Genomic DNA, 19,995 nt, shown 5'->3' on the forward strand with positions numbered 1-19,995 from the left:
GAGACAATTGAACCCTTTAAACTTCACAAAAGGGCTTTCACAGACTTATTATCTGCTGATAATAAGAAGAATGTACTAAGACCCCTCCAAATTCCTCAATCTGTAAAACAGTTCTTAGTAAATTTTGATCCTCACATATACACAACCATATATCCTGATATTACACCTACACAGCCTTCTACTTCTCAACCTCCACCAACCCAGCCTTCCAATACTCAAACACAGCCTACCATCAGAACCTACTATCAACCAGCACAATCCTCACAACCACAACCATCAGCACCTACTATCAGAACCTCACCTCTCAAATCCAAAACCAAACCAACCTCTGGTACTTCTCAAAAAGTACCAGTTGTAAAATCTGACAAATCCTCTAGGCTTAAAAGCACTATCTCTGTGCCTAAATCTCCACCAAGGAGAAGAAGAAGGATTATTCTGAGGGATAAATCTGATGAGGATGAACAAGTCCAGGTTCCTGCATCAGAACCTGTGACAGTAGAAGCTGAAAAGGTAATTTTTCAGAAGGAGAATGAAGCTGAGGGTTTTGGAAGCACCACCAGCACAAGTGTCAACTCCACCCGTTTCTCCATTAAATGCTGAAATTCCTAATACCCCAACTATGGATTTGGAACCTGAAATAGATGAAGTTGTTCCAGAATTTCCTTCAGTTATACACACTCTGGTGTTATCAGAAGATGATGAGATTTCTTCAAGTTCTGGGGACAATGCTCCAACAAGTGTTCCAGTTAATGCTCCAATTCTTGGGAAGGAGGCACTGCTTAAGTTTGTTGAAGAAGATGCTCATGTTCCATGGGAGGAAACTTTTAGAGGAGTTGAGTGGAAAAAGAAGTGGAATGAACCTGACTTCATTCCTAGATCACATGTTCTGTCAGAACATATTTTAAAAGCTGATGAGTTGCTGACAAATTCTGATTTCAAGCACCAACTTAAAGTCACTGCTCTCAGTACTAAAGCACTTCAAGGTCTACACTCTAAGACTCATGAAAAGGTTGATAAACTTCAGGAAAATGCTGATAAGCTGGACCTGATGCTCAAGCTAGACAAGAATAGGTTTATCAGACCAATTCATGAAAAAGTGGAAGCTATTGAGCAAGTTCAAATCAAGCAGCAGGCTCAACTGGATGAAATCTTGCAGAATTAAGCCTCTCAACAAACACAGCTCAATGAAATCCAATCTTTAGTGGAACTTCTACTTTTTCTACTCCTGTCAGATGATGCCAAAAAGGGGGAGAAGGTAGTTAAGTCCAAACGCTCAATTAGCAAATCACTGAAGAAAAAGGATGATTCTGAAGATGACCAGGGAAACCCTAGCAAGGGTAAAGGTCGAGATCAAAGCAAGAAAAGCAGCAAAATTTCTTCACAGAAACTAATTTCTGATTCTAGCAAATCTTCTACACAGAAGAATACAAGTTCTGAAGCTGTGAATACTCAAAATCTGATATCAAGTTTTGATATTCTAATTCAGTTTAGAAGTCAAGACTCTCAGAAGTTTTTACAAACTCTGAAGCTTAAGGGAAGGGAGACTACTGTTACTATAAGGATCCCAAGATTCAGACTCTTGATGAAGAAATTGCTAAAAGATTGTTTCTCAAGCATAATCCTGGAATGGATTTAGAGACTCTAAAGGAGGAAGAAGCTAGATTTACAGCTGAGAAGACAAATCCTAAGTCTAAAGCTTCTAATGCGAAGAAACCTCCAAGGCCTAAGGAAAAAGGCATTGTGATCAAGGAAAGGTCAACTTCCGAGGCTTCAAAGACCAAGACAAGATCACAAGTTGAAATTGATCCCAAAGCAAAAGGGAAAGAAAAGATTGATGAATCAACAAAGAAGCAGAAAATGATTATTCCTCAAATTCTGATGGATCCTGTGTGCAAGATGGTTCAGGTTTTTGATGATGCTGCTCCTGAAGATGAAACTGTTGAAACTCTGAGAAGAAGAAAGATGACAGAAAAATCTAAGACAACCTCTGACATAGCTCAAGTTGTTCAGAGTGAAGAAATTTCAGAACAGTAAGTTATAGAAGAATCAATAAATCCTGAACAAGTCATCAAGACATCAACCTCTGACAGAGCTCAAGTTTATTTGAACAAGATGAAAGTTACTGTTAAGAAAAAACTCCTATGGAAAAAATGTTAAACCATCAGATCCTAAGAAAAGTCAACTACTATCTGATTTCTTGAATGTTGGATTGAATGCCAGAGAAGCAAGAGACATATCAGGGTTATGATCAAGTGCAGCCAAGATCAAAACAAGAGTTGAAGTAACTATCAAAGATCCATTTTTATTAACTGACAAACCACTTGAGGAAGTTACACGGAAACACCTTAACAAGGTTATATATGTTCAAGTGGTACTGGATGCTCATGGTAAGAGTAATGTCAAGGAAAAGCTGATTCTATTTCTTAAAGATGGAAGACCATATAGAATGTCAGAATCAGATGTGCTGAACAAATCTCTGAAAGAACTTCAATTCTTTCATTATCTTTTGGAGATAAAGTCTGAGGTTACCAGAAGATGGTCAAATTTCATCATGATGACGATAAAGTCGGAATCTCTGGATCAAGGGTTGCAGAATTTATTCCAAAAATAGTTGAAGATGATGGAAGTGAAATTCCAATGAAGAAGAATTTTGCTAAGATAGAAGTTATTCTGAAAGAGAAATGTCTGTGCTACAATGAAGACTCTTCTCATTCAAGGGTAGTCAGACTTGGTGATGGTTTGGAAAGAAATCACATTTCAGCACTTAGGACTGCCATCTACCAGATTGGAAGTCAAGATGAAGAATTGAAGCAAGTCAATGCTATATTAGCTCAAGCCCTGAGAAATACAGAAGAGAAGCTGATATCAAACTTTGTCAAGAATCATTTTGGATTCAGATTGATTCAGTAAGATTGGTAAAAGTTACAAGGACTGTAAGTTGTATTTAGTTATCTAAATAAACTCTCATTACATTTGTACTTAAATGTTTTTGACATCATCAAATCTATTAACTTGTATATTTTTCATAATTTACAAGTTGGGGGAGATTGTTAGATATTTGTGATGTCCTGTCTAATCTGTTGTGTTAAGTTTCAGAACTTAATATCAGGACTTATCAGGACTTACTGGAAATCAAAACTTACTGAAGTCAGAACTTATATCAGAACTTAAGGCCGTCAGGATTTATATCAGGACTTAAGTGCAGGTACTTCATATAAGGAATGCAGCTGATTTATAGGAGAGGATCTGGACTAAAACACTGGAAGATATGCTTTAGAGTTGGATGACTAGAAGACTTGTATAAGATAATATCTGATTGATATATTTTAAGAGACAAAATTATATTCCATATCAATTAGAAGATATCTTGTAACTGTGTACTATATAAACACAGCTTAGGGTTTACATTATATGTGTTATCATTCACGAGAAAGATTATTCATTGTAACCTTAGCAGCTCTTAGTGATATTGTTCATCACTGAGAGAGTAGTTTAACCTACTTTGAAACAGAGCTTATTATATTGAACAAACTTGATTATTGTTACATACTTGTGTTCTAAATCGATTTGATTGTATAAATACTATATTCAACCTCCTTCTATAGTTTTGTGTGACCTAACATAGATATATTAATATGAAAATAAACATAGGTCAAAAGTTCCTAACCAGGAACACAACACAAGGGCTAGGACACGGTTAGCCAAACATTGCCAACCATTCAATTTAGTAGAAAGAAGATGACAAAAAAAACTGAGGGTGCACGGGGGGCACACAGTGCACAGAGAAAAATCACATATTTTGTTTCCATGCACTCTCAAAATCAGTTTGATGTGGCTCTAATAAATTTGGAGTCATATTGCCAATCTCTTCATTTTTAAATTAAAACATTTCGACCGACCATACCTACTCTCTTTGGATGTTGACATGATCACAACATCAAGAGCTGATTCTTTATCTCTTAAGCTAATGGAGGAGCCCCACTCTAAAATTGGTGCTTATCATCTATTACATGATTTGTTAGAGCATTAGTCATATTCTTTTGGAAATGCAAGTGAATTTATATACATGTTCTACTCTAATTTCTACTTTTATCGTTATTTCTTCTACCTTATCAATGGTCATTTCACAGTCGTTGATAAGTGATTTTGTGACGCCCTCCCAATCTGGGGCCTGAATCGGGGGTCACAACTCACAACAACAAACAAAACCCCGATATATCATAAATATAAGGACTCAACCCCTAACTCAGGAGCTAAACAGGTACCATTATGAAACAAGAAATTATCTATAATAAAACCAAATTATTTTTCTTATAAACAAGTCTTAAATTGCAAAAATTACTTTAATATGTAGTTATACAAATATCTCAACTAACCACCATGTTGCAGCTAATTTTCATTAGATATTTACATAAACTACAACCTTTAACTATTTACCGAAATGCCTTTTATTGGACAAAACATTGCAATTCTAATTATACGTAGATCCTTGCAATATGCACCATTTTATGGATACTCTTATATAGCTAGTCAATCTCTTGTTTAACTGTCAATGGTTAGAGAGAGAAACAAGGGTGGGCTATAATAGCTCAGCAAGTAACCACAGTTCATAATTTAACTAACAAGTTTAACATGAATATGTAAAAGGTTTTGGCTGGGTGGTGAAGGTTCATCCTTTAAGGAAATTCAGAAAAACCATGAAGTCAAAAGCATAGTTTAAAACATTATTTTTTTTGAAAATGATCTTTTAATAATTTGAGTTCTCAATGCTCTGAATTATGCGGGTGATCAGCCATGTAAAATCCCCATACTAGACATAATGCCCTTTTGGACATGAATAAAGTACTCGAGATAACATATTGGCATCAACTAGTATTATTACTAGTCTCATTTCTAGCCATTCACATACCACAAAATGCTGGACTAGCATTACTCGACCACTCACCAATCCGTAGGAATTCGTAGAAAAGATTTTAGACGGAATTCGTACTTGAAGTTCAATAAAGATCTTCCATTTTTAAAACATGACCAAGGTATAAAAATTTTAAATTCAAGGAAAGCAAGTTATAAATATTTTAAAAAGGAAAAGGTATTCAATAAGGGAACGTAATTTGGGAAAGCATATGTATTATATCTAAAGAGCATTTCCAAGGGAAATGTTATCAGGAAAGCCCATGATTTTGTATCGTAAACATAAAAGGAAATCATAAGTATTATAGAAACAATATATAATCGTAGATTAAAGTTAAATAATTTATATATTTGAAAAAGTAAAAACAGTTATCAACATTATGTATAAAGGCTATCAATATTATTTAAAAATGGGGTATAAGGAATGAGAACATATATCAAATTTAAAGGTGGTTAACGGCTAGCAAATCACTTTCCTTACAACTCTTTCCTTACTTGACCACGCTTTCCTTAGTTGACCATATTTTCCTTAGTTGACCATCTTAACACTCACTAGCCTTCTATAACAGCCTTTCCTTTGCTGCTCTTCATGAACTCACGTTCCGATTCTACATAAAATAAAATACACTACTTGAATAAATTTTATAATACTCGACGTTCGATTCTGAACATCTAACTTAATATAATCAATCGATAATATCGCGGCATATTCATATAATAACTCTCGCACGTATACTCGAAAAACTGTCAAACAAGTAGCAGATATATTATGTAAACACGTAACATAATTAAAGGTTCATGTAACAAAAATTGAGTTTGAAATTTTTTTCAAAATTATTTATTTTACCACAAGTTTAAATATAGAAAATAGGTTTTGAAAACTCTTTTTGTAAAATTATTCACTACAAATAGATATATAAGGTTTCTGTTTTGGAAATATAATTTAGGTTATTATTATGGATCAAGCCTTAATCCTAATGATAAACAAAATCACATTTACATAATTATGGTAAGACAAAATGTAACCTCCAATTGCTAGTCGTCCTAAGGGATACCCATTGGAGGAGTAGCCCGTCAAATGATGTGGTCATTGTAACATCATCCGTGACAAAGACAATAAATAAATAACAAAGTAATTATTTATTCAGAAATTATGGTGACTTAATGGATAATCTAGAATAAGATGGATAAGTGTAAATATTCAGTGCCATGTAACTCAGATTAAGTGAAGTGAGTCATCAACTGCTAGTGAACACAGAGCGTCAACGACTATCTACATCAGCCCATCAGTAGATAAGGAAGGCTGTATAAAAGACCTTCAATGGATATGATGTTTTTGGTCGTATGGTTATCAACAACTATGACGATCTATAGCTACTGATAGTGACATGACAGTGGTCAAAACCTAGGACTGTCACATCACATGGGCTGATGGGAATCTCAAAAAAAGAAGATGAGTAGCCAAGATAAACTCACATGTGATCTTGGATTCTGAAGAAGAAGAAATATTCCATTTCCCTGCATGACAAATTGGAGAGATATTCAAGGCTGTATATCATGATAATATCTATCCTCATTTGTCAAGCATCACAGGAAAAAGAATGAAAAAACAATCTTGTTGGACCTCAAAGACTGCAATATATTTTGTCTAGCAAGCTTTATAACTTGGTGATTTATAAATCAAGTAGTAGCAGTGTTTCACTCAAGAAATAGGTTATAAAAGAGTTGTGTCCTACCTTCAATCATGTATGATGATTTAGAAATAACTTTTATGTAATCTATTTTGATTTAAATTATATTAATACAATACTTGTTTTGTTTTTATTACGGGCTTTATCTATTTATGTATTTAAATAAGATAAACCATAGTTTAGAGTAAAGATTTTATGGATTATGATGAGATCATAATTATGAGACCTAAAAGATGATAACTCTAAACTTAAATAGTTCATGGTCATAAGTTTACTAATTGGTAATTAGTAATCCACAAAGATTGGTACATACTATGCTTGCTTCATCATGAAGGATGTCTGTTATCATAGATATTTGTATGATGATAGCTAGTATGTAGATGCTTATTAGAGAATTAATTCACTGAACATGACTCACACAGATAAACAACTGATGGAGTTCACTTACGTGTCAGTAGTTATTCATATAGTAATAGTTGTACAAGTGCCCTTAGACTTGAGGTCATCATAGTCATCTTGTGTACACTGAACTATTCTTTGGTTTAGTTCTTAGTCTCCAAGGACAATAATGAGGGCTCTTCTGGGTGTACGAATTTGTACACGAAGATGGTGAATGATTAATAAAGGATCTGCTCCTCCCAGTGAAAGAAGAAAATGTCCTACGCTATTCCACTTATGCTAGTTCAGGAATCTCTAGCAAGAGTGAATGAAACTAGAAAGAAGTTTCTAAGTTTCAATAAACAGAACTAGGCATGGTGAAGAGAAAAAATATGATTAGATTAGATAGGATTGACACAAGATCCATGCCTTGTATTTAATCGAGATATTGTAGAGAAGAAGGGATTTATTATACGGTAATTGTTCACTGAATAGGTTCTTGGTATTCTAAGCAGTGCATTCATATTATCCGGATAGTCGCGATATATTGAGAAGTATCGCTCACGGTGTAGAATAAATATGATTAATTTATTAATTATATTTAATGAATTAAAAAATTTATATAAATAATAATAAAATGGTTTTATTATTATTTATTTCTACTACCCGCTTAAATATAGAACCTACAGAGTCACACCATAAAAGAGAATGATTTATAATTGGAGGAGTTAATTAATTATAGTTAGTCATTATTTATTTCATTGATTAAAAGTTTTTATGTATATTTAATTAAATATGATTTTATTTATTATAAATTAATATTATTAATATAAAATTTAATTTATGAAATTAAATTAGTGAGGGAATTATTTTTCTAAAGAGTTTAGAAAAAGAATTAATGATTAAAAGAGTTTTAATTATTAATTATTGGGTTAATGAGATTAATCAACAAATGGGGTTAATAATTATATTATTTTATGAAAAAAATTCAGTTGAAAATTTTGTCTATAAATACACTATTATAAACCTTAGTAGCCTAACCCTATTTTTCTAAAGAGTTTTACAAGAGGGAGGCAACCCTGATTCTCTCCACACCATTCTTCCTCAATCCGACGATCTGATCTCTTGGTGGATGTCGTAGAGTGCTTCACACATTGAGGAGCATATGCTAGGATCCTCTATACACCATCCTCGGACTGCTTTAAAGGTTAGTTTTCGATTTTATAACTATATCCACAAATCGCGCAAATAATAAGGGTTTTATGCATAAAAAATGTTATCCATGTTTCTGTGTATGCAATAAATCCCAACAATGGTATCAGAGCCTAGGTTGTATGCATATAGATTCATGGTAAAAATTTCAGAATTTTTGATGCATGTATTAATTTTTAATTCAATTTATTGATTCGAGGGCTATATCGATTTAATTATGAGTTAAATCGAAAAAGTTAAAACATGGTACATTTTATTTTAGATCAGGGTTCGTCATATTTTCTGAAAATTTACATATTTTTTTTGAAAATTTTCGCTCACGGAAAGTGTTTTTTTGAATTTTTAAAGTTTAATTCGAACAAAAAAAGTATTCTGACTAATGAAATTATTAATACATGTGGCTGATTCAGATTGGCTGGAGAGAAGTAGGTGGCGCTTACTCAGCAGAATTGGTGATGTCATCAGATGACATCAGCATTACGTCATCAAATGACGTCAGCAGTCTCAGAAAATATGGTTACGTCAGCAGACGTCGGCATGACGTCATCAGATGACGTTAGCAACTGATGTCATCAGACGCCTGAATATTTATTTTGGCTCCTTTCGACAATTACGAACTCCGATTGAGAAGTGTAAGGTACCGTTGGATTTGTTTTTCCGAGACGCACCTGCTGGGATAATTTATTAATTTTAATAAATTGGTTTTAAACTTATTATAGCCCTTCAAGTGTATTAATAATTTATTTGATAATATTAAATGCATGATTAATTCGTACATTTGTATATAATTGTGATACATGTTATAACATGCCTATTGATATGCTCTTTTATGTTTATATATGTGATATATGCTTGATTTATCATGCGATGATAGATTTAGGTGAACTTAATTGACACAGGGCGTATGTTAGACGATCTAGGCTTAGTGGAAGTGTTCCATGGTTATAATTTAAATATTATAAATACAATCATTAAATTCTTATGTTTATGAAACATAGAATTAAATATTATTTTGATGTTGGATAAAAAAATTCTAGCTAGGCACTTGAGTTTTAAGCGGGACCGATGTGACCCCTCTGACCACCTGGGAATTGCCCATTGATATATCATTATTTTATTTCGTTCAAGAAACAGAGAATCTCTTTATAATTTGATTATGGTCGTAACTTAATATAATCCCTCATAAAATAATATCAAGTAGTAAATTGGTCAATGACACAACGGGATTGTGTCAGTCATAGCCTTTCAATATAATAAAAAGTAGAGTTTTAAATTGAGACATTGTCATTTCGTGCTACAGCCGAGGGATTCATTTTGAGATTAAGAGATGCTTTTCTATATGAGATGTTTATGATAAATTGGGATCCAATGGTCGTTACGTACCACAGCCGTAGGCCATTGGAAGTATAATATAATTATATAAGATGTTGGGTTTGACTTGATTTAAAATATTGAGTGAGTCGTGCTACAACCTAGATTCAATGATTCAAGAGGCCAAAAGATTATACTACCTCTGTCCTAAAATACAAGTCCTTTTGACTTTTTATGCGTATTTTAAGGTGAGTAAAAATGATAGCTCTACAAATCATTTTTCAAATTTTTTTTTGAATAAAAGTAAACATACTAAATTTTAATTCAAAAAAAGAAATTTAAAAAAAAAGCATGCGAAGCTATGAATTTTATACGCCTTAAAGCACGCGTAAAAAGTCAAAGGGACTTGTATTTTGGGACGGAGGGAGTAGGGAATAACATGTAGTTGAAAATAGTTGTCTACCTATAGAACATCACATTGCGTTTCGTGCCACAGCCAAGATGATGTAATGGAAAATAGGATTCTTATTCTCACTAGTGTTATGAATGTTTAGTTATACATTTAGAGGGTTCTATAACATAGATTAAATAGTGGGAGCCACCAATGGATAAAGACTTAATTCATATGGTGGAGTAATAACAGAATTAATTATATGCTTATGTTGTTATGTGTTTTCATTTTCAGATTCTTAAACAGATATCATGTCTTCTACACTATCACTCCGTAACATACTTGATGCTAATTGGTCACAACTTCGCTGATTGGCTTTGAAACTTGAGAATTGTTCTTAAATATGAGAAGATGGATTATGTGCTAAACTCACCATTGCCTAGAGCCCCAAAAGATGATGCAACTTATCAAGAGCATCAATAATATCATAAATGGATGTATAAGGCAAATGTTGCCCGGTGTATTATGCTGGCGTCTATGAACTCTGAGCTTCAGAAGCAACATGAGCACATGGATAATTACACTATCTCAGTGCATCTACAAGAGTTATATGATGTAGAGGGGAGGACAGCTTGATATGAGATATCAAAAGAGTTATTCCATAGTAAAATGGCAGAGGGGACATCTATAAATGACCATGTGCTCAAAATGATCAGTTTGATTGAAGGTTTGGGGCAACTTGGTTTTTCCATAGATGGGGAGCTGAGCCAAGATTTGGTCTTGCAATCACTTCCAGATACATTCTCACACTTTGTTATGAACGTTCACATGAATAAGATGGATGTCAGCTTTCCTGAACTTCATAACATGTTGAAAAATGCTGAGTCAAATTTTCCTTCTAAGAAGAGTTTTGTTCTTATTGGAGAAAGCTCAACTTTCAAGAAAAGGAAGAGGACCTTTCCTAAGAAAAAAAAAGGTCGGTGAGAGTAAGCCTACTCCAGCAAAGGCTAATGTAGACCCCAAAAGCAATGATGTTTGCTTCCACTGTAACAAGGTGGGTCACTGGAAGAGAAACTGCAAGGCTTATCTTGCAGAGTTGAAAAAGAAGAAGGATTTTGAGACTACCTCTTCTGATTCAGGTATGTTCATGATCGAAGTTAATATGTCACTAAACCAAATTTCTACTAGGTTATTAGATACCGCCCGTGGTTCTCATATTTGCAATTCGTTGCAGGGACTAAAGGGAAGTAGGATTCTTGAAGAAGATGAGGTGATTCTACATATGGGCAATAGAGCAAGGTTTGCCGCCATATATGTTAGATCATTTAGTTTACATATTCCTACGGGCAAGACTATTATTTTGAATAATTTTTATTATGTTCCCTTTATTGTGAGGAATATTGTTACTCTTCCTATTTTGGATTTGGATGGTTTTTCATTTATTATTAAGAATAATGAATGTTCTATTCTTAGATATAATGTTCTTTATGGTTGTGGTACTTTAAATAATGGTTGGTATGTATGCGACTTACGAAATAATTTACTTCAGATTGAACAAACTAATAAAAGAAAACGAGATGATGAAAATCTGACCTATTCATCTCATTACACCAGGATGGGTTACTTGAACCATTTGATTTTGAATTATATCCGGTATTCGAATCTTGTCTCATGGTAAGATGACCAAATCTCCATTTAATGGACATGAAAGGAGAGATGTGGATGTGTTAGTGTGACGGCCTCAACCCCGGGGTCAAGAGTTGATGTTACGAATAACAATAAACCATAAATATGATACAACCATAACCCCTTTTCCCAAAAACTATTCTAGGTTTAAGTATGACTTAGGCTACTTAACTATTACAAAACCAAACATATTTAAACAATTCTGATACCATTATCTTATTACAACAACTCAACAGACCTACATCAAGCCTGGCATAACTACATCAGAGGAACCTGGTAGAGGAAGAACTGTAACTCTACCCTGGCTACAATGGAAAGGTCCCCTAGGCATCTGCGATATATATAAAACATTTTATAAGGATGAGCAATCAATTGCTCAACAGTACCAATATATGAATAACAAGTAAAACATTTTATGATAAACAGTAATAGGAACATAAATCGTAAAATATTCATGAAAATAAGAAAAGCAGGTGTAAACTGGATATCAACAACTAGCATGCTCTATAAAACATAACATCATTCGTGTGTTGTGTAAATACCAGAGTCAAATTTTAGCATGCTATTATAATTTCAAATCCTCTGCTCCATTACAGGAACCATAAAACCATTTGTTCCGTTATAGGAACCACAAAACCAAAATCAGGTATATATATATTGGACGTTTTCTAGTGACGGCTGATCAGGCCATCACACAACATTATCTAGTGACAGCTGATCAGGCTATCACACAACATTTTCTATTTCGGAAATGCAGAGACTAGCTAGGTCTCTGTTAAGTTACGCTGTACTAAGCGGTTCAAATAGGGAGCACAACCGACTTAGCCTCTTACGACCAGGTTATCTATGCTGGATCGTTATGGGCCACTTATGCAACAATATCCAATATCTGATCCATTTTATCCAGTTTCCAAAATTAATTTTATCTATCTCTTTTCAAAACCATTTTATTACAGTACACTTAAAAACCTTTCCACTATTATTCACAGTTTAGAGATAGGCATTTTCAGAAGTTACTTCTCCCCAAAAACATAATTTAATCAAAAACATTTTTAAATACATGGGATGCGTAACTTAAAATGTTCTGTTCCAGTACAAAATTTAAATCAACAGTTATTCATATATTACTAAACCATAAAAGTACATGCCTTATTACGCTTTATCAGAAAACACAAGTCTGACTTTAGACCGACTTCAACGCTCGGGGCTTTCGACTGGAACCTACAGAACCGAAATACCCTATCCTCGCTATCAATCCTACACATACAATAACAAGTCTCGACTCGTATTAATATATACTAGTATAATACACATAACATCTAGGGTCCACGTACTCAAAACTCGGTTCGGTAATTATTTTCGGAAAAAAACGTACAACTGCCGCTTCGAAAAGTAGGGTTGTCGAATATTTTGCAAAATATTTCACCACGAAACGCAAGTAGGTTTTGTAAAATATTTATAAATTTATAGGTATACACGTTCGATTGGTATTCCCGATAATTACAGGATACGTTCCCGTATTCCCGAAATTAATTTCTCGGTAATCGGGCAGCGTTTCCTCTATTTATTGGACTACCGGTCGATTTCCAAATCGACGAAACAATCCCAACAATCCCAACAATCCCAACAATCGCAATTCACAATCCATGTTATCTACCCGAAGTCGATATAATATAACTAATTTTCATTTCCAAAATTAAATTTATGAGCTAAATATTATTTTTAAAATTGTAGGACTTAGAATAATTCATCACAACCCACCGTCAGCTCTCCGAGGCTCATCGCCGATGGCGGAAAAACTCCTTGGTGCCCGATAAATTCGGGTTTCCAAATGAGTTCTACCGATAATATATTAGAATAAAAAAAATAAAAAAAAAATGTTTTCATCGAATTTTATTCTTAGAAATAAAAATAACCACTTTGAATTTTTCCAAGAACTGAAGAATCAACTCGCAGCAAACACAATCGACATCAAGGCAACCACAACCAACAATCCAACTGTGATATACACACACATATGCGTGTGTATACATACAAGTCGAATACCATGACTGAACCAAGACTACAAAGCCGAAACAGAACATAACCGCAAAAGAAAGGAAGCGGCCGAAAAAGGAAGCGGTGACAACTTACCAGAAGCTGAGAATAAGAACGGAAAGAAAGGGAAAAGAGGGAGAAAAAAGAGAGAGGGGAGAAACGAGAGAGAGATTTCAGGAGAGAGAGATAGCCGAGAGATTAAAGAGAGAGATTAGAGATTTTTAGGTGATAAAGATGAAGAACAAGAATAATTTGTTTATATATGTGTTTTGATTTTTCTCAGCAAGCCATGTCTCCAACTGTTGAAAAGAAATGAGACACGTATTAATCTAAAATCCTAGCTGCTAGACACGTGTCATGCCCTGCCCGAAAACCTGATTTTTGTTCCGCCTTTTGAATTTAAATGATATAATGTGCGGGTGAAATTGATCCGAAAATTACCGAAATAGTTTTAAAATTCTCAAAATATTCTAAACTTAAGAAAATATGAGTTTCATGATTTTTAAAAAATTCTTGAATTTAATGTTGAATTAACACTTAAATATTATTAGAAAATCATTTAGGGATAAATAATTGATGAAATATTATTTTCTAAATTTTATAAATTCCCAAAAATGATTACTAAAATTATAAAGCAATAAAAATAATTTTAAAGATAATTTCAATATTTATGAAAATAAATATTCAATAAAATCACATTTACAAGTAAAACAAAATGATACTACTCAACAATTAATAATGTAAATAATTCTCATACACCAATAAGTCACATACAATTAATAATAAGTAAAACTCATAACTGATAGAACCATAACATATTTTATTTATTTATTTATTAAAAAGTTACACTTTTAATAATTTAAAAGTACGAGTTGTTATAACCTTCTCCCCTTAAAAAGATTCTGTCTTCAGAATCTCAACTAACCAAACAAGTGAGGATATTTTTCAAGCATACCTGACTCTAACTCCCAAGTAGACTCTTCTACTCGAGGATTCCTCCAACGTACCTTGACTATGGGAATCGACTTATTCCTAAGGACTCGCTCTTTACGGTCTAGGATCTGGATTGGCTGCTCCACATAGGATAAATCTGGATGAAGTTCGATTGGCTCATACTCAATGACTTGGTTCAAGTCAGGGATATACCTCTTCAATATAGATACGTGAAACACGTTATGGATATGTTGAAGTTACGGCAGCAGCGCTAACTCATAGGCAAATTTTCCTACTTTTCTCAATACCTCAAACGGTTCGATATACCTAGGACTGATCTTGCCTTTCTATCCAAATCTAACCAATCCATTCCTAGATGAGACTTTCAACAATACCAACGATCCTATTTCTATATCCATATCCTTGCGATGTAAGTCTGCATTCTTTCTCTGTCTATCCAGAGCTACTTCTAATCTTTTCTGAATCAATACCATTGTATCCTTAGTTTGCTGAACTAACTCAGGACCCAACAACTTCTTTTCTCCCACTTCATCCCAATAAAGTGGGGATCTACACTTCCGTCCATACAAGGCTTTATAGGGTGGCATTCTGATGCTGGAATGATAACTATTAATATAGTAAAACTAAATTAACGGTAGGTGATCATCCCCGTTTATATACTCTCAACATATCTTCTATCGTCTAAATCATTCTCTCACTTTAACCATCTATTTAAGGATGAAAGGCGGTACTCATAACGTTGTTCCTAAACAATCCTGGAATTTCATCCAAAGAGTTAAACCCTGGATCTCGATCAGACACAATTGAAACAGGGACTCGATGCTTGGCCATAATTTCATCTAAATACAGTTTAATTAGCTTATCCAGAGAATATCTTTCGTTAATTGGGAGGAAATGTGCAGACTTAGCCAACCTATCAATAATCACCCAAATAACATCATGATTCGATTTAGTCTTCGGTAATCCTACTACAAAATCCATCACAATCTCTTCCCATTTCCACTATGGAATCTCTAGGGGTTGTAACAATCCACTTGGCCTTTGATGTTCTGCCTTTACCGTTTGGCAAGTATGACATTTACTAACCCAATCAACTATTTCCTTTTTCATTCCTGGCCACCATAAGTTCTTCTTCATATCCTGTTACATCTTAGTGCTTCCAGGGTGAATAGAAAACCTAGAATTATGGGCTTCTTGCAAAATATCATTCTTCAGCTCAGTTACATTGGGAATCCATATCCTAAAAGAAAATTTATACATACCTTTGCTGTCTTATTGGGTACAAATTTCTTCCCCAGTTAAACTATCTAATTCTTGATCCATTACTTTTTCCTGACACTTATTAATCTTTTCCATTAGCTCTGGCTGGAAAGTAATCTCATACAATTGCTACTTATTACCTCCTACTACTCGAACTTCAGTTTCCAACTTTTCCAATTTGTTTGCTAATTCCTCAGCAACCTTAATGACATTCAATCTTTCCTTCCTGCTCAAGGCATCTGCCCCTATATTGGCCTTGCCTAGGTGGTAATTAATGGAACAATTGTAATCCTTAATTAGTTCCAACCATCTCCTTTGTCTCATATTTAGATCTTTCTGTGTGAATACATACTTCAAACTCTTATGGTCCATGTAGATCTCACACTTTTCTCCGTACAAGTAATGTCTTCACAGCTTCAATGTAAACACTATCGCTTCCAGTTCTAAATCATGCACTAGATACTTCTGCTCATGAGGTTTTAGCTGTCTGGATGTGTAGGCAATAACTTTATCATGTTGCAACAACACACAACCTAAACCCTTCAAAGAAGCATCACTGTAGATTGCAAAATTTCCCGTTTCATCTAGTAATGCTAACACTGGAGCTGTCACCGACCTCTTCTTCAATTCTTGAAAGCTTTCTTCACATTTCTCTGTCCAAATAAACTTCTCACTCTTTCTGGTCAGCTTAGTCAATGGAGTCACAATCTTGGAAAAATCTTTTACAAATCTTCGATAATAACCTGCCAATTCAAGAAAACTCCTAACTTCTGTCAAGGTCTTTGGTTGTTTCCACTTGGATACAGCCTCGATCTTTACAGGGTCCACCTTGATACCATCCTTACCCACTACATGACCCAAAAACTGAACTTCATCCAACCAAAATTAACACTTTGAAAACTTGGCATACAACCGCTTCTCTCTCATCCTTTGTACGACAATCTTCAGGTGTTCTACATGGTCTTCTTTAGTCTTTGAATAGATGAGGATGTCATCAATAAATATAATCATAATCTTATCTAATTACTCCTTATACACCTTATTCATTAAATCCATAAAGGCAGCTAGTGCATTGGTCAATCCAAATGACATCACTAGAAACTCGTAATGTCCAGATCTGGTTTTGAATGCAGTCTTTGGTATGTCTTAAGGCTTAATATTCAACTGATGATATCCAGATATTAGGTCAATCTTTGAGAAACAACACGCTCCCTTAAGCTGGTTAAACAAATCATCAATCCTGGGTAGGGGATACTTATTCTTGATAGTCAACTTATTTAACTCCCGATAATTAATACACAATCTCATACTCCCGTCCTTCTTCTTTACAAACAATACTGGTGCACCCCACAGGGATACACTTGGCCTTACCACTCCTTCATCTAGCAATTCCTGAAGTTTCTTAGCTAATTCTTTCATCTCTACTCAGGCCATACGTTATGGAACCTTTGAAATTGGTTCTGCTCGGGGAACTAGGTCAATAGAAAACTCGATCTCATGATCTAGTGGCAATCCTAGCAACTCATCTGGAAAGACATCTGGAAAATCCTTTACTATTGGAATCTCGTCCAGATTAGGTGCCTCTTTCTTAGTGTCCACTATATGAGCTAAATACGCCTCACATCCTTATCTCAACAGTTTCTTTGCATTCAGTAATGAGAGAAATTTCTTTTCTTGCCTCTGTCCTTAATAATTTACCATGCTATTATCCTTCATAAACATCACAATATTCTTCTTCTTAGAGTCAGTATTTGCCTTATGTTGGGACAACCAATCTATTCCTAGAATTACGTCGAACTCTCCTAGCTCGAAATGTATTAGGTACGCTGAAAAAGAATACCCAAGGATTTCTATTTGACAATTAGGACAAAATTGAGTCACTGAAGCTTTATCCTGATTAACCACTTCTATGGTCAAAGGTTCAACTAAGTCTTTCAATATTAAATCCATTTTAATCACGGAATCCTTAAATATAAAAGACTTAGATGAACCTGAATCAAACAGAAATTTAACAGGCACGGAGTTGAGAGAAAACGTACTTGCAACTACATCTGAGTCCTGAGCATTGGATCTCTTGGTCATCTTAAAGGTTCCGGCTCTAGCGATACTGGATGTCGGTCCTTGAGATGCGTTATCTCCAACACTGCCTTGAGTAGCAGTCCAATAATCCCTAACAATATGCCCAATCTTACCATAGTTATAGCACGTAACTCTTGGATTCTCTGGGTTGCATTCTGATGCGTAATGACCTTTTTAACCATATTTGAAACTTTGAATATTCTCTCTGCACTGACCACTATGTCTCTTGCCACACAACTTGCAATCCACCACCGGCTTGACTGACTTGGTTGGAGTGGAAGCAAATAAAGCGGTACTAGGCTTAACCTTGGGAAAATCCTGTCTCCTGAATTTTATATATCTATTTCTTCCAAATCGCTTCTGAAACTTCTGGCTGGATTCTCCTTGATCCGCCTTATCCGTAACACCCTCAAATTTTCTCTTTTTATCACCCCTTTCCTTGGCGGCTAACTTCTGGTCACTCTATTTTACTAGAACGGCCTGGACTATCGAGGTATATGTTTTGAGTTGCAATGCTACAACTCCGCTGCGAATCTCTGGCTTCAACCCTTGTTGAAACCTCTTTGCCTTCTAGGCTTCAGAACTCACATACTCGGGTACCATTCGGACCAATTCCATAAACTTGGCCTCATATTCTGTCACACTCCTTTCACCCTGCTTTAACTCTAGAAACTCAACCTTCAAGTGATTCTACAAAAAATTCAAAAAATATTTCTCCAAGAACAACTCTGTAAACCTGATCCATGAAACAGGACCTTCTCCTTCCAAAGCACGAGTATACTTTCACCAATAATTTGCCTCACTCTTAAGGAAATAACTTGCATAGTCTGTCTTTAAAATCATCAATTACTTGGGTGAGGGTAAAAGCTTTTTCCGTATCCTTCAACCAAATTTCGGCAGCAACCGGATCTACTTTGCCTTTTAACTCTGGAGGCTTACCAGACTGAAAGTATTTGACACTAACGGTTTGATTCAGCCCCCCTAAATGATGTTTCTACTAAAGTTGTTGTTGTTTAATTTATTGTTTTTGTTGTTGTATAAATTATTGTTGTTGCTATTGTAGAAATTGTTATTTCTGCTGCTGAAATTATTATTGCTGCTGGGCTATCTGATTAGACTGTTGGCGCAGCAAATCTAGCAACTCAACCATGGATGGACCCCCATCAGATTCTCTACTGGACGAATTGGAAGTGTTATTTTTCTTTGGTGACATTCTCCTAAAATACAACAAATGATATATGGTTTAGAAATGCCCCCAGGTAGCAAACATTTATATGTGTCAAGAGAATGCTGTAATAATAAAATATTCCTATTCTCATTTAATTGGGATCCATCCAAAATGAATGGCTAAATTTAATAATACCAACAACAAATACAACAATAACAGTAACAACAATTACAACAGTGTAATATTTTTAAAAAAACTGAACAACATCTTTTATATAAAGAAAATATCATACAACAACGGTGCTGAATATCCAACTAAAATAACTACAGTACAACACTAACAATATAAGTCGAATACACATTAAAATTTGGTTGTCATTGCAGGCTCCGACTAGTACATCATAATATACTACTGAAACTATGCTACAGAACTCTAAAAGACACATACGTCCGAGTTCCGATAACTACCAACTCAGAAATAACCTATCTAGCCAGTAACTCCAATCACCCCTAGCTCAAAAACCAACCAATCTACTAGAGCCTGGTAATGCGCCGCTCTGGTCTCTGAACTGATGAAAGGATCAATATATCTAGCCCTGTCAATAGCTGACTGTGTGAGGGCTCTCACTCTGGCGTGGATGTCCAAGGAAAGTGCAGATACTCCCTGGAATGGACTAATAGGCACACGATCTAGGTGTACAGCTAGCTCGGGGCTCTGTTCCCTAATCAAGGCCCTATTAACGGCCTGGTGCACATGGAAGGAAATGGGAAATGAGATGCACGAGGCAGGAACATGTGGCACTGGTGGTCGGGAAAAAGCAGTACTGGGTCCACAACCTAGGTCCACAACCTGGTGGAAAGTCTCGGACAACAGATACTGGTCGCTGAACCCATAAGGGTCAAACACTTGGTCTAACA

This window comes from Apium graveolens, chromosome 2 (assembly GCF_009905375.1).
Source record: "Apium graveolens cultivar Ventura chromosome 2, ASM990537v1, whole genome shotgun sequence".
Taxonomy (NCBI): domain Eukaryota; kingdom Viridiplantae; phylum Streptophyta; class Magnoliopsida; order Apiales; family Apiaceae; genus Apium; species Apium graveolens.